This window comes from Poecilia reticulata, chromosome 6 (assembly GCF_904066995.2).
Source record: "Poecilia reticulata chromosome 6, P_reticulata-male-v2, whole genome shotgun sequence".
NCBI classification, from domain to species: domain Eukaryota; kingdom Metazoa; phylum Chordata; class Actinopteri; order Cyprinodontiformes; family Poeciliidae; genus Poecilia; species Poecilia reticulata.
The window spans coordinates 29,154,620-29,170,176 of record NC_088835.1 but is presented as its reverse complement, the minus strand read 5'-3'; the positions used below and the strand labels follow the sequence as shown (position 1 = coordinate 29,170,176).

Below are 15,557 nucleotides of genomic sequence, written 5' to 3'. Positions count from 1 at the left end.
TAACTTTGCTGAAACACGTTGTTTGAGCTTTCCCGGTGTCCGTAGCGGGCCCCGGACTGGAAGCTGTTTATTGTTTTTACCTTAGAATGGCCAACAGTCTGTTTTTCCTATATCAATTTGATAATAGGAGCTCCCGCACTTCCCATGTCCGTGTCCTCTGTCACCTTTTTCAGCAATGAAAACAGTTTAATTCGTTGTTAAAAAGTCGTAACCTGTTTTTCTGAGCCGCCTTCAAACGCAACATGAACGCTGAGACGCTCGCGCTGGGTTTACACCTGTGAGGCAGCGAAGGAGACCTGCTGCTGCTGCTGCTGCGCAGGTGTGTTAGAATTATGGCAGCAAAACAGAAAAACGTAAATATCTTTGCAGTTTTTTCCCCCAAACTAACCGACTGAGTTGAGTAAAGCTGTTGGATACAGGTAATGATAGCTAAAAGATGACTAGCTAGCTAATATCAACACAGCACGTTAAGCTTATTAACAAGTAGCCTGTAGGCTACTGATGTTATCTATGTTCAGCTACGTAAACTCATAGCCCCCCCAAAATAAGTCGGTGCCCCCCTGTTAAACACGTCTGGAGCCGGGCTGGTCCTGGTCCGTAGTTCTCTAGATAATAGCGCTGAACAAGCAGCCTGTATTTTGCCACCTGGGCGGTGCGGAGCGGTGAAGAGACGCTGAGGGAACCGTATCTGATGGGGAAACAGTAACACCAGCATTGTGAGTAGTTTCTTCTTCTTCTGTGGATTGTAGGAAGCAGCTATGTTTTGCGTCATACTGAAGAACAGATCCGTTTTCTCGGTTTACACGACAACGGAAAACGGTACGTTTCAGAAACATCGCACTCTGGAACCCGTTTTTAATCTGTGCCGTTGTCAGAGAAAACATTCGGTGGTTTCGTGTAAATGCGCACTACAAACGCAACAAAACTCTTCCGTTTTCCCCCGAAATCGTTGTCGTGTAAACGGGGCCTGAGTAAACCCAAATGAAAATACAGAGACTACTAATAAGAGCAGTTTAAATCAAAACAGAAGCACAAACTGTCGATTATTAATCAAAATATAATAATTATCATGGATCAAAGTTCTTCTTACTGCAGACAAAACCATGTAATCAAACTCCAGTCCGTTTCCTTAGAAGGTCAGGTTCGTTTGGTGAGAAACTGAACTAAAAATCAAATTGTTCTGCCTAGAAAACTCAATCCCAGTTTGGTTAAGTGAACTCTGGTGCCGTTCCAATGCAAATGTGACCGGCGGAGACCGCTCCAAAAGCAGGAAGTGAACTAAAGCACAGGGCATTCTGGGTAAATACAACCAAAACAAACATGCTAGTAGGACGTATGGCTCCTGGTCGTGCAGAAATCCTACAGGTGCTAAAATCTGACACCACTCCATTTTTGTTAATGTTTCATGAAAAAGGAAGTTGCGCTCAGTGTCTTCTTCAGAGGTTTTCGCGTCATTTTCTTCAGTGGTTCTTGGTGCAGCGCCCCCACAGGCGAGGAGGGGAACCGGTTTTTCAAACGGTTTGGTTGGTTTGACACAGTGCAGTTAGAAAGTGAACCAGAAAATGTAACAAATGTTTCAATTTTGGTCTCAAGTCGAACCAAATCCACTGGACTGTCAGTGAATATCGGTGTGTAAATCTCTTTTATTTGACCTATTAAAAAAATACCTATTCCATTTTGTAATAAAGATGTTGTACTATCATAAATAAATCTTATCCATTCGTCACTGAACAGCACATAGCGCGGTAAAACCAACTGCTGGGTTGCTAGGTAACGGGGCTGGGCTGGCTGTGGTTGCTAGGAAACGGCGCACTGCCTGTGGAATGTGACATAACATTCTGGACGTTTCTTAAACGGCTCACTCTCATAAACCAAAAAAAAACGGCTTGGTGTTTAGTTTAGAAACAGTAGAAACCAAAATGAAAATATACAAACATCCATAGTTAATTTCTTTTAAAGGTCTTTACTTATAAAAGGTACTTTTAATTTGACAAACAAGCTTCAGTGGAACAAATACTGTTAATTTCCTGAAAAGGACAGAATGTGAAATAAAGAAGTTTATGTCTGAACCCTTTTGGTTTGAATTTAATGCACCGAAACATCGAGACACAAGCTTGAGGCGGACAGATCATCTGTTTGTTGACTGGAAGCTATCTGACCTGTCTTTGCTAGACTGCAATTTGATAAGAAATAATACCTTGTGTGTGTGTGTGTGTGTGTGTGTGTGCGTGTACGTGTGTGTGTGTGTGTGTGCGTGTGTGTGTGTGTGTGTGTGTGTGTTCATCAGCGGCAGGTCTGTTTCCAGGTTGGTGGCGTCGCCCGGCCTGGGCCCCATTACCGCCTTGTCAAACCAGCTCACATCCGCCACAGGACAAACAGATCCAGCAACACATTTAGGAGCCGACAGACAAACGAAAAATGAGCGAAACGAGTCGAATTCGCTCACTTTTTCCCCTTATCTGTGTGTGTGTGTGCGTGTGTGTGTGTGTGTGTGCGTGTGTGTGTGTGTGGTAAACCTCGCTCCGATTTGTTGGGGCGGATTAGACACAACGGCTCATCAGTTAGCGCTTAGCGCCACACCCACACTCCTACAGCTGAAATCGGTTAGACTCCCCGAGGTTCATTTGGAGCTAGCTCATTCTTTCAAAGGTCATTAACCACAATTTACACACACACGCACACACACACACACACTTCCAGCGCAGATTAAAACCTGCAAACACACTCACACAGACACTCTCAAACTTCCACACCATTAGGCTCTTGAACCAGGCGAAGGACATGTCAACTGCTAACGCGAGAAATTAATTCCAGACAAAACACTCGTCGGTTGGCAAATCAGGGAGGTATTTAAATGTTTAATTTAAATCCTAATATATTACACCCACGTGCAGAATTAAAGCACTCTTCTTTGTTTCCAAGGAAGAAAAGACACGATATCATCCAGCGGCATATTTGCTTTTTTTTTTTGTTCTCAACAATAACACTGGAAGTTCTATAAAACCTGAATAAACACAGATTTTCTGTTTGGTTGTAAATTGATTTTGCACCTGCCGTCACGTCGCAGCCCAATATCAGGGCTGAGAAATGTTTCCGTTGCCATGGCGAGATCAGACTTGGCTGGAGAAAGGACACGGCGCCATCGGCTGCAGGCTCCAACAGGATGCTCCGCGGAAGAGGAAGGAAGTGATGCAATAAAATCTAATTGTTTCGTGCATTTCTTCTGTTTGGTCTTTTATTCTAAGTAAATCCAGAAACATGCGTATGTAAAGCAAAGTACTCCCTGAAAATCAAACATTTCAACAAACTTGACTCCAATTAAAATTCATACCCTCGTTCCATTCTTGATTTCTTTATGTCTTGTGATGTAATTTCTAGTATTTTAAAACTTTCTTGACAACGTTTTGCTGAAACAGATACTTAGATTCACAGAAATTTTTTTTTATTTTTTTTCTCACTTTCTGAAGTTAAATCCGTCCAAACTTCTCCTGTTTGATGTTAGTTAAAATCATTCATAGTTTCTAAATGCCAGGAAACATTTTGGAGATTTTGTTGTAGCTACAAGGCGGAGCTAGGTCCAACCAGGCGTTTTGCTCAGCTGAATGGTTGCCATGGAGATTAGATGATTTCCCAAACACCCATGAAGGAATCAAAGCGACTCTCCAGGTTTGTTTCTGGTGAGGAAATAACATTATAACATGATGGAAAGCTAAAAAAAAAAAGCTGATTTTACGTACAATTACTGACTAAATGTATCTACACTGCAAAAACACAAAATCTTACCAAGTAATTTTGGTCGAGTTTCTATTGAAAATATCTTAGTGCAGTTGGAATAAGAGAAAACTAACATATAAATAACTTGTAGCTTGTTTTAAGTCAGTATTTTATTAATATTGATGGAAAAGTTCTTGTTGCACTTTCAGATTATTTCACTAAAATATGTTGTTATAAGTGAAATAATCTGCCATTCCAATCAGCACTGCTTTATAATCAATATCATATTTCTTGTTGAAGTTATTTTTAAGTTAATTTTGTCTTATTTCACTCGACCAACATGCTTTTGCAGTGCAAACTTCTGAATACAAAGAAAGTTACAAAAAAAATATCTAAAAATGTTCTTACCAAGTTTAGCGAACAGAAATAATTTTGTTAATTCTGCCTGAACTAAAAAAAAAAAAAAAGTTTGTTTTTGATTTAACTTCCGACAGTAAGAAAAAAAAGAGCCTTTTTATCCAGTTTATGTAAGCAGTAAGGAACATGCAGATGCTGAAGCCAGATGTTAAGTTCAATATAAATAAATAAATTTGACGTTGAATGATGTGAAACAACTTCTGGAGAAAAAAAACACAACTTCTCCTTTTTCTAAAACGGAATGATGTTAGTTCTCACCGTCACTGGAGCCGTTATGAGCTGCATTCATGTCGACGTTTCTTTGTCTTCATGAGGTTTTACTTATTCAGTTTTCAGTTTTATATCTAGCAGGTTTACACACGTCAGCGTGAGCTCAAACGTTTTTTTAATGATGGACCCGACCTTTTCATAGTTCTCTCTGTCTGCAGTGAAAAAACATCCTTGGGTTGAGCTCTAAATGAGAGAAAAACCTTCCCCAGGTTGAGCTCAGAGGTTTTAGAGGAATAAAGTCTTACAAAGTGAAAACCTACAAGGGCGAATTCCACCTACTGATGAATTCAAAGCTGAAATTGTGTGCAAGGTTTCCTGACAAAGGCCGTTAATGTGTCACACAGCACATCGATGTCCAAAGGAGGAAAATTAAAGCGACACGCATTTATGAAAAGCTTCTGAAAAAAGTCCTAGAAGTCGTAACTCTTAAGCAAACCGGAAAGAAAAGTTACCCAGTTAGACGAATTTTCAGAAAAGGACGAAGAATGTGGAGAAAGAAGACAGAGAGACAAAGGCATTACCTCCCATTTTCCTGAGCAGATGACAAGGATAAAATAATTATTATCACACAAACAATAATCCGTCTTTCCGGCGCCGTCTCCCCGTAGTCGCATCCATAGCTGCAGGCAGATAATATACTGGACTGCCTGAGATGCATTTGAATATTTCTTTGGCAGGAAATCACATTACTGGCTATTAAAAAGTAATTATTTGTACATAAATTCCCTGCAAGTTTGAGCCTAGACTTGGCAGATGCTTGTGTGTTTTGTTATGTGTGTGTGTGTGTGTGTGTGTGTGTGTGCGCGTGTGTGTGTATGTTTGAGCTCAATGCTAAGGCAGTTAGCGTGTGAGGCGTTGTGGTGTTGTGTTTATTAAAAACGCAGACAGCCTCTCCATCATCAGCAGCAAACACACACACACACACACACACACTCTCACACACACACACTGTGTCAACGAAACTATATTTCATAGGCGCATGATAATGTAATTACCAATACTTAGCATAGACTCAGAGGAAGAATGGAAAGAATAGCTACAAAGAGGAAGCAGAGTAAAAAGTTTTAAGTGAGACGTTGTGTGAAGAAAATGTTGCAGAAATGATTTTGGGTAAGAAATTTTTAAAAAAGTTCTTAATTATGAGTTTTTGGTTGTTCTGAACAACAATAAGCTGTCAAAGTTAGCATTAGCATTAGCATGCTGGTGTGAAGGCTAGTCCACACACGTAGCTGGATATCTGGGAAAATAGATAGATTTCACATGAAATCTCTAAACATGATTATAAAGTTATTTTAATGTCAGTTTCCACTTTGACTTTAAAGCATAACGCAGATAGACTATAAATCGCGTCTTCAGGCGCCATTTTATGTTTCAGTGCAAGTTGTGACATTTTGGGGTAAATTCTGCAATATTTGAGCTAAAATCGTCTCAGTGCTGCCCTCTTTGGGTGGAACAGTGGCTACGTCACACAATCCTGCATTCGTGTGTAAAACTATTTTATTTAGACACTCAACCTGAGTTGGAATTATGAGCATTAAGCACAAAAATAAATAAAAACGTCTCCCGTAACACACACCCCTCTGCGTATCTTGGCTCCGCCCACTTTCATGAACATTTCCAATGATTATCTGTGGGCTATCCTTCCACAGGGAATTTAATTAACTTTAAAAAAAGCCTTTTAATCAAAAAGGCCAAATTTTGTTAGTCAAAATTTATTTGTAGAAGCAATAATGGGTAAAATATCTAAGGGTTATTTGTATTATGCGACAGAATATGGTGTTCCTCAAGGTTCTGTTCTTAGTCCCTTTTTATTTTCTTTAACTTTCTCCTGGTTAAACAACATCAGGAAACGTGAAGTGTTGAAACCAGCTTCATGTCCATCTACAGCAAAAACCTCTTAGTAAAAACGTAATTTTTTTTTTAATTGGTGTGTTTCTGTTAAGCTAATTTATTTTCATAATTCCATCCATCCATCCATCCATCCATCCATCCATCCATCCATCCATCCATCCATCCATCCATCCATCCATCCATCCATCCATCCATCCATCCATCCATCCATCCATCCATCCATCCATCCATCCATCCATCCATCCATCCTTCCTCTTATCCGGGGTCGGGTCGCGGGGGCAGCAGCTTCAGAAGGGAGGCCCAGACTTCCCTCCCCAGCCACTTCTTCCAGCTCCTCCGGGGGAATCCCAAGGCGTTCCCAGGCCAGCCGAGAGACGTAATCCCTCCAGCGTGTCCTGGGTCTCCCCTCCTCCCGGTGGGACGTGCCCGGAACACCTCACCAGGGAGGCGTCCAGGAGGCATCCTGACCAGATGCCCGAGCCTCAACCGGCTCCTCTCGACGTGGAGGAGCAGCGGCTCTACTCTGAGTCCCTCCCGGATGACCGAGCTTCTCTCTCTAAGGGAGAGCCCAGCCACCCTGCGGAGGAAACCCATTTCAGCCGCTTGTATCCGTGATCTCGTTCTTTCGGTCATGACCCCAAAGCTCACGACCATAGATGAGGGTGGGAACGTAGATCGACAGGTAAATCGAGAGCTTCGCTTTTTGGCTCAGCTCTCTCTTCACCACGACGGACCGGTACAGCGCCCGCTTCACAGTAGACGCTGCCCCAATCCGCCTGACGATCATAATTCCAATTTGTGCAAATATATATAGCGAATTGAATCGCAGGTTATGTTGCACCTCCAATAAAAACACAATAAAAGTTACTTAAATCTCCTTTTCTCCACAATTTTGATTCTTGATTTAAAGTCCAGGATGCAGAAAATACTGCATGATTCATTCAGTCGCTGCCATATGATTGTTTTTGTTGTTGTTGCTATTTGAGCTAATTAGCAAATAAACACCTGTACCTGAAGATGTGTAAAAACTTTCAGCAGATGTTGAACTCAACTTATAACTAGTAATAACTAATAATAAACAATATTTAAAGAAAAAGCAGTGAAACTTGTCCGTCTTTCTGCGTTTTGTGTTTCCTGGCTGTAAATCAGTGTCATGATCCGTGTTAACATCTCCCCTGCACACGCTAACGTTAGCGTTAGCGTGTTCAGATGAATACAGTTCTTTCTTCTCGTCACAAACCTTCCTGACCTACACGAGTCGAGTCATGGTGGTTCAGCCTCACAGGAGCTGTTTTTCTCATTAAAATCTGTTTGTTGCTCTCTGGTGGGAGGTTATTGCAGACAGATTGTGCACAGCCTGCTTTTTCTTTGCCGTCTTTGTTATTAGGTGTCCCTCCATCTGGACCTCCCACATTAATAGCCTTTATTAATGTTTAATAGCGGGATTACTCTGGCTGGCTTTATTTGGCTTGGTTTGGGCCCAAAATGAAACTGGACTGCTTGTGTTTACAGTGAACTTTGTTGTCCTGAAATGTCCTTTAAACTCGTCGGCTTTTTCAAAAGGTTTCAGCTCTGAAAGCTGTGAAGATGCAGCAGCAGAAGGACGAGAAAAACAAAACAGACTCAGAAAAACGCCAGGGAAACCTGAACGTGAAATTTTCTGACAGAGAAAAAGAGCCATGATAAAAAATAAGATTACGAACTTTATTATCATGTTACTTTAAGTTTATTGCCATATGACTTTATTATTATAATTTTATTGCATTCATTTTCCTAGTGTGGCACTAATACTCATCATACATCATAACAGAGAAAATGATTAGGACTTTTGGAAAAAATGAATTCCAACTTTAATCTCTGAATTTTGACTTTTTCTCAGAAGTTAAACTTTTTTCTTATGTTTTTAATTAAGTCATGACTTTTAGTTATGCCTAAGCTCTGAATCTTTTCTCATAATTATAATTTTAACCTCATCATCCTGACTTTTTTCTCAGAACAATTCTTTAGGTTTTTCTCAGTGGCTCTAATCCTTTCTAAGTGCTCGAATCACTACACTACATTGTAAACTAATTTGTAGATAGACTTTTGCTTCATGTTTTATAGATTTGGGTTTCATCTGTGCGAAGAAAAACCTTCATAAAGATGAGAAGACAACAGCAAAGGCCTTTGTAGACGCCATTAGCAGCATGAATGAAACGAGAGGATAAAGGACAGTAAATAATGGAAGTGGGGCAGCGAAGGAGTGAAGGCAGAGGAAGACGGAGGCTGGCAGTGTTTATCATCAGGGGTCCTGTTGGATATCATTCAGTTTGGAGCCATAAGGCTGAGCTGGCAGCGAGCTGGATGGCTGTCACACCGCTCTGATTAGGAGCTCGCTGCTGCATGAGAGATGGACTCTCATGGTAAATCGGCTTTGTTGGGATAATTACTCGTTCCTTTCATTTCATCTGGAAATAAAACATTGTGTGTTGCTGCTGCATATGAGAAAACTGATCTTCTTGTGTGTTTTTTTTAAGCAGATTTGAAGTAAAAATGTGTTTAATGGCGAAGACCAACAGTGAGACGAGCAGCACCAACTGACTGGACCTCTGTTAATTAGGTCGGTCAATGAATGTCAATGCTACCACACATTTTATGTTACATACTGGGAAACGGCTAACAGGACAGATTTTACTGACCCTAAGTGGTTGCCATGGATACGTATCGTTACTGCTTTTACCTGTTACATCTACTTTATCAAATGTATTGTCTGGACATTAAGTTAAGTTGGTTGTTGCTGTTGCTTCATTGCTAATATTGGTCACTTTTAGCTTCAATGCTAACGTTTGTTAGCATTTTGTTTCAGTGTTGGGCTTTTGGTTTTGTGGCTGTTAGCTTCGGTGCTAATCGTTTTAGCTCCATCATCAGTGCTGCCTTTAATTACCTTCTAGCTTTAGAAGGTAATTATTCAATGCTAATGTTCTCAGGATGTAGCTTCAGTGCTAATTTTTTTACCATTTAAAATGAATACAGTTAGAATTAAGACTCAGTGCTATTGTTTTAAAGATTTTCTCCGGGTTTCTTTATAATCTAACGTTGTCTCATCTCGCAGGGTGTTGCTAGGTAACCACAGAATAAACAAAGAAAAAATCTACCGTTCTTTAAAATTAATGCATAAATTAACCACTAGGAGTCACTGTTGGCCCAATGAACAAGGAGAATTTTCCAATTAAGCAGTTATTTACATTTTGCATCAACTGTCATTATGCCGTAAAAATCAATTTGCATTTTGACATTAAAGGGCAACTGAACCACAAAACAACTGATTTATGCGGATAAACTGTATAAATTGGACCTTCGGGATGCTGTCTTTAAGTTTCAGTGCAAGTTGTGACATTTTTGAGTAAATTTGTTTAATTCTGCAGTATCTGATCTGAAATCGTCTCAGTGCTGCCCTCTTTGGGTGGAACGGTGGCTACGTCACACGGTCCTGCGTTCAGCCATGAAACCATTTTGTTTAGACACTCAACCTGAGTTGGAGTTACGAGCATTGAGCAAAAGTCTCAGATAATAGAAAAAAGTTTCTTTGCTGCTCGTCGCGTTTTTGAAAAGATTGTCTGAAAAGTTGCTAAATGTAGCAACAAAGTGAGTAAGTTGGCAACAGTGCTTTCCCTCGTCCTTACTGGGACGTGCTGGGCGTGGCCGACAAGGGGCGTGGTTAATGCATGACCACGCCCCTCTTTGACTCTTGGCTCCGCCCACTTTCAAAGATGATCTGTGGGCGTGGCTGAGCTTCCACAGGGGATTGAATGCAGGAGGCAGGGGGATTTTTTGAGTATAAAATATCACTTCAGACATAAAATTAATAATTAATACAGATAATCTGAATAATCTTGTGGTTATTTTGGGTAAATAATCATTTAATCTCCACATAGATGGAGAGCAGGCAGAGTGGGGATCCGGTACCTGATGCTGCAGCACGCTGACCGGATTGTTTGAGCTGATTGGACTCTGGAGATTCTGGGTTCAGAGGCTCGAGGACGGGGACGGACGGGCAGATGGACGGATGGACACTGGATGTGGGCAGATGTACTGAGACCTCCAAAGACCCTCAGAGGAACCGAGGCGGACCCAGAGGCTGGCAGTGTGCCGCAGGTCAGCAGGTGGGAGACGGATCGGCACAAACGGTTATTTATCAGAGAAAACAAAAGCTCATCGTTAGCTGGGAAAAAGGAGACGTCGCTTTAGATCGCTTTTTTTCCCAAGGTTCCAACTGGTTTGTTCAGTTTATCAGCATGCACTGATTCAGGTGAAGGAGGTTTTAGTGATAAATACATGTTAGATTTCCTAACAACTTGCCCACATGCACAATTGGGAGGTGTGTGTGTTTCTCCCTGTGATGGGAGCCGTATTCCAGAAAGAATGCATTAGGTTTGGTCTAATCATTGGAACAAATTTTTAGCTAACCAGCTTTTGATTCTTTAGAATCAGAAGACTGATTCTAATGAGACTAAGGCTGTTTTCCAACCTTATTGCCCACAAGACTCAGTTTGATTGGGGATCAAAGTTGTAACATTTGTTGCTACAATCCAAACTCTTTGAAAAACCTGTTCCCCTCCTCGCCTGTGGAGGCGTTGCACCAAAAACCTCTGAAGAAAACCTGAGCTCAACTTCCTTCTTCATGAAATGTAAACAAACATGGAGTGCCATCAGGATTTCTCTTTTGTCTTCAGCAAAAGACTACGAGCCATTTCTCCTGCTAGCGTTAGGCTAGTGTGTTTGTATTGGTTGTATTTACCCAGAATACCCTGCGCTTTTGGAGCGCTCTCTGGACCACTTCTTGTTCACATATGCATTCAAACTAAACTGAGACCGAGGTTTTGTAGGTGAACCAGAGTTCGATTATGCATTCACAAATCCCCAATCGAATCTGACTTTCTATACAAACCGACTAGAGTTGGATTAAAGAGGACTAAACATGGCTGGTGTCAATGAACTCCATGTTTCTTCCAGAAAATCTGCGTCAGAAAACCCAAACATGACAAACAATCAATGTTATTGGATTGTGGGACAAAAGCCTGAATACCTGGAGAAAAAGCAGACAGGAAAGAGTGCTAACAGCTTTTGTTAGCAGTAAGCTAACAGAAGGTCTAACAGCTACACAGCCTGCGACCCTTAATTAAGTTCTCCAGAGACAAATCCAGGCCATATCTCATGAATAAGTTTCCTCTGATGTTATTATGCAGCAACCAGACGTAGAGCCAACAGGATAACGAACCGTAATGGGGCACCTGGTGTTCATAATGGATACCAGAACACGTCACCATCCAGGATCAGTTTTAACTTCATTGTGTGTTCTTTGATGACGCGCCTTCTTACATCAAACCTTTTGTTTTTACATAAAAGACAAGGAAATACATTTATTATAAATAAATACCTCGTGTTTCTCAGGTTACCTGCTGTTACTTTGGGTGAAACTGCCACCAAACTCTCCTGATGGTGAAATATAAATACCATCCACCGTTTCTTATTTTTATTTTTCTAACAGAGCAAAACAAAAGTAGAAGCAGACATTTATGTGTCGCCCACAATTTTGATCTTCAGTTGTCGTCAGACCTCTAAACATTTCCACTAAAATAACTTTTGGACTCTATAACTGAGAAGGTCTCAAACCCTTTTCCTTTTGAGGTTTTTGGAAAGCAGAGACATCGTCAGTCTGGGCTGGTTTCCTCCTGTTGGCATCATTAGGCAAGAGAGAGACAATCGTTCACGTCTTCCTGACAAGGCTTGGACGGCTGTCAGAAACCGAGGCAGAGATTGGAGCTCAATCTGAGTTTTTTTTTCCCCATCTAGAAAGTATCACAGAGACCTGCTTAATGATTGTATGACCAGAATAGACCAGAGACACAGTGACCCTGTCGTCCGTCCCAAAACACATACATTTGGCTGCTTCAGACAAATTATGCAAAATTCATATTTTCCACAGTTTTGTACTTCCATTCAGCCCAGCATTGAAAAAAAAAAAAAAAACAGCAAGCTGTTTTCTTTTTTTGCAATAAATTAATGTTTTTTGGTGTCTGGAAAATCAGCCGTTTCAGAAACCTCTGGAATGTGATGTCACAAATCAGCAGGCACTGCCCCGTTACCTAGCAACCCCAGAAGGGTTCTACCCATCACCTAGCAACCCCAAAAGCGTTCTGCCTGTTACCTAGAAACCCCAGCAGAGTTCCACTCGTTACATAGCAACACAGAACTCCAGCAGCTGGTTTACCGATGGATGTGCTGTACAATGACTGCTGGAAAGACAAGTGTTTTGTTGTTGACTTAATATCTGGAAACCATTTGCTGCATTCTTGTTGGTTGTGCAGGAGGCTCCACTTCTGATTTTCAAAGATGCACAGTTGCATAATTGTGGATCATTGCGCAGCCATTTTCACTGTAGGCTGCAACGGTTCAGTTGGGGGGCAGCAGCTTAAATGGATTTAGAGCTGCTGTATGTAATTTTCACACAAAATTTATGTTTTTACACATTTGTTTAAACTGTCACCATGTCGTTTGGTTTGAGGCAGATAATGTGTGAAAAAATATCAAACTCCTCAGCCTTCTCCCAGCGCCAACGAGAAACAACCAATCAGAGCAACGAGGCGGGTCTTACCGCTGTCAATCATGCAGCTCCATGCAGTGCTGCTCATTCCCCCATACCTTCTGCTGTTTTCTTGTAACTGTAAGTTGTTTCTCCGCCATTAGCATATTTAGCAGCATGTACATGGTGTTGAGTAACAGCGCTAAGACCTGCCTCCTGCCTCTGATTGGTTGTTTCTGGTCGGGAGCTGTGCATTTCTTCAAACGGCGAAGTAGCTCTGGGATCATCTGTCTCATAATAACCAGTCTTGACATGATGACAGTTTTAACGGATGCGTAAAAAACATGTTTTATAAAAGTGACATAATGCAGCTCATCATCTAAGAGGATGATTTTGTGCAAAAAATATAATAAAGATGTTTTTTATTACATATAGACCTTTCCTAACCTGTTTTAGGAAGCAAAATAAAACACCTTTAAGAAGAGCAAAGCTGAATAAACTTTATTTATTCCTACAGTGTTGTGTGTACGTCCAAAATATCTCTGGCTTCTGTAAACATGCAGTAATTATTGCCGTTTCTGTTGTATTTCCAGCTTCAGTTCTCAGGTTGCTCCTCCTGCAGAAATCCTGCTGCCGTCTGTTGAGAGTTTGTGTGCAAACATGTCGTATTGGCAGCCAATCAGTCGGATTTCTTCCGCCGAAACGTGGCAGGAAACCCAGCAGTCTGTCTCTGAGATCACAGCGAACGCTTGTCATTTTCAAACCCGGACCGTTGGAGAGTCCATTCAGCAGGATTTATCTTTGGACTTGACACAGACGTTTTGTTTATGTGGCAGGATCGTTCTGATCAGCAGTGCGGCCGGAGTATCGGATTACCTTTCCTCAGTCCTTGAGCCGACGTTTTCCAAGAATAAATCGAATTAAATTTTCACTTTTCCGCTCTCAGCAGTGGGTGTAATTATTTAGATTTCTTGTCATAACACCTATCTGACATGTCCTGGTATCAGTTCTGCCAGTTATGTGTCAGATTTGCAGCCTAACCTTGGCCGACTTGATGCGTTTATTAAACACACACTCAGCAGACTGTTTTATGAAATGCCCCGTCATTCAGTCTAAATACTGCAACACAGCACTTCCTGAGTTCAGATGGGACGTTTGGTGTTTTGTCCCTTGCTGCTGCGAAACATTCATCCATAAATTAATGAATGTTTTATTGCAGCAGAAGGATCTCAGAGTGGAAATATTTAGAAAAGTAGCCATTAATTTGTGCATATTTACTCAAAAGAATCCCAGAGAGAGATTTGTTTTCGTTTAACAATAACTGTCATGTTTTCTATTAATACTTTCTATAAGAGAAGGGCAGTAGCTTTCAGGATGTTTTAGATTTGGTTTGATTTGGGACAAAAGTTGCAACATTTTTTACAATTTCAGCTCTTTCAAACTGCACCGAGTCAAATAAACTAAACAATTTGAAAAAACCTGTTTCCCTCCTCGCCTGTGGGAGCGCTGCAACAAGAATAACTGAAGGAAACGACACAAAAACCTCTAAAGACGTCAGCACAACTTCCTTCTTTAAAAAATGGAAATAAAAATGGAGAAGCGTCACATTTTAGCGTTTGTAGCATTTTGCTTTTGTCTTCCGTAAAAAACTGCGAGTCGTTTCTCCCACTAGACTTTAGAGGCGGGTTTCATTTTACATGTTAAAATCTTTTGTTGTATAAGTTGCTTTGTTTGTTTTATGTCAGTTAGGAGGACAGTCCTAATGTTTTTGTGCTGGGTGAAGGTGTGGGACTCGATCTCTATGATGGCAGAAAAGAAAGGAATAAATATCCGCCAAAAAACTCAGAAATTTTCTAGAAAACAAAAAAAGTTCCAAAAATCGAAAATTCGCAAGAAAAGCTCAAAGTTTGAGGTTAATCTCAGAAAATTCTAGAAAAACAAGGAAATTTCTAAGCATCAAAAGCAAAATAAACATTCACAAATCTAGAAAAACTTTTACATTTCTGAGTTTCAAACGTCGAAGATCTTCAGCTTTTGAAACTCAAAAAATATCCAAAAGTTCAGAATTTTCAACTCGGCAAGATAAATTTCCAATTTCCATCCTGCATAAGTATTTATATGATTTTTAAAATTTACCTTCAAATGCCAAGGCCAAACTAATGAGCTCAAGATCAAGTTCAGCAGTTTCTAGCCAACTGGATTACGTTCCTTTAATCATCTGTTAGCTGGTCAGCTAACGGATAACAGGAGCGTAATTTGATTGGCTAAAAGCTGCTCGACTTCATCTGCAAATTTTTGCAGATGAAATTTCAAAATAATTTCTTTGCTAGTGAAAAAAACAACTTTGTAAATCTGTAAATCTGTTTCAAAATTTGGAAATTTTTGACAGAATTTTCTAAATTGTTTTCTAAAAGGTTTCTGTTTTTTTTTTGTTGGAATTTGTGTTCAAGCAGCCTGTAATCAAATTGTTTAGTTGCGTAAAGTTGCCTGTTTGATGTAAACAGGATTTATGAGCATTAATTATAATAATTGTGGTTTTTAACAGCTTTAACAGCAGTTTTGGAAAAACGTGTGAATCTTTTGAAAAACAAAAAGCTTGTTTCAGCTCCCAGAAGTGATAATGACACAAATTTACATGTGTGCCCCACTAACTGCTTGTTTCTGTTGTTGCTCTTAATTTTCACCTCTGATCCGTCTGTTCAGCTGATCTGGAGAAGTTGGATGAAATGATCTCATTCTGTAA

The 15,557-nt window shown here is 40.5% G+C and overlaps 1 long non-coding RNA gene across 1 annotated transcript; it reads left to right on the top strand.

The window, feature by feature from the left end:
• The first annotated feature begins 10,170 nt into the window (after positions 1 to 10,170).
• On the top strand, positions 10,171 to 13,754 carry LOC103466735 (uncharacterized). Its single transcript, XR_533978.2, has 2 exons — positions 10,171 to 10,394; positions 13,408 to 13,754. It is a non-coding gene; the product is annotated as an uncharacterized LOC103466735 (long non-coding RNA).
• The last annotated feature ends 1,803 nt before the right edge of the window (positions 13,755 to 15,557 follow it).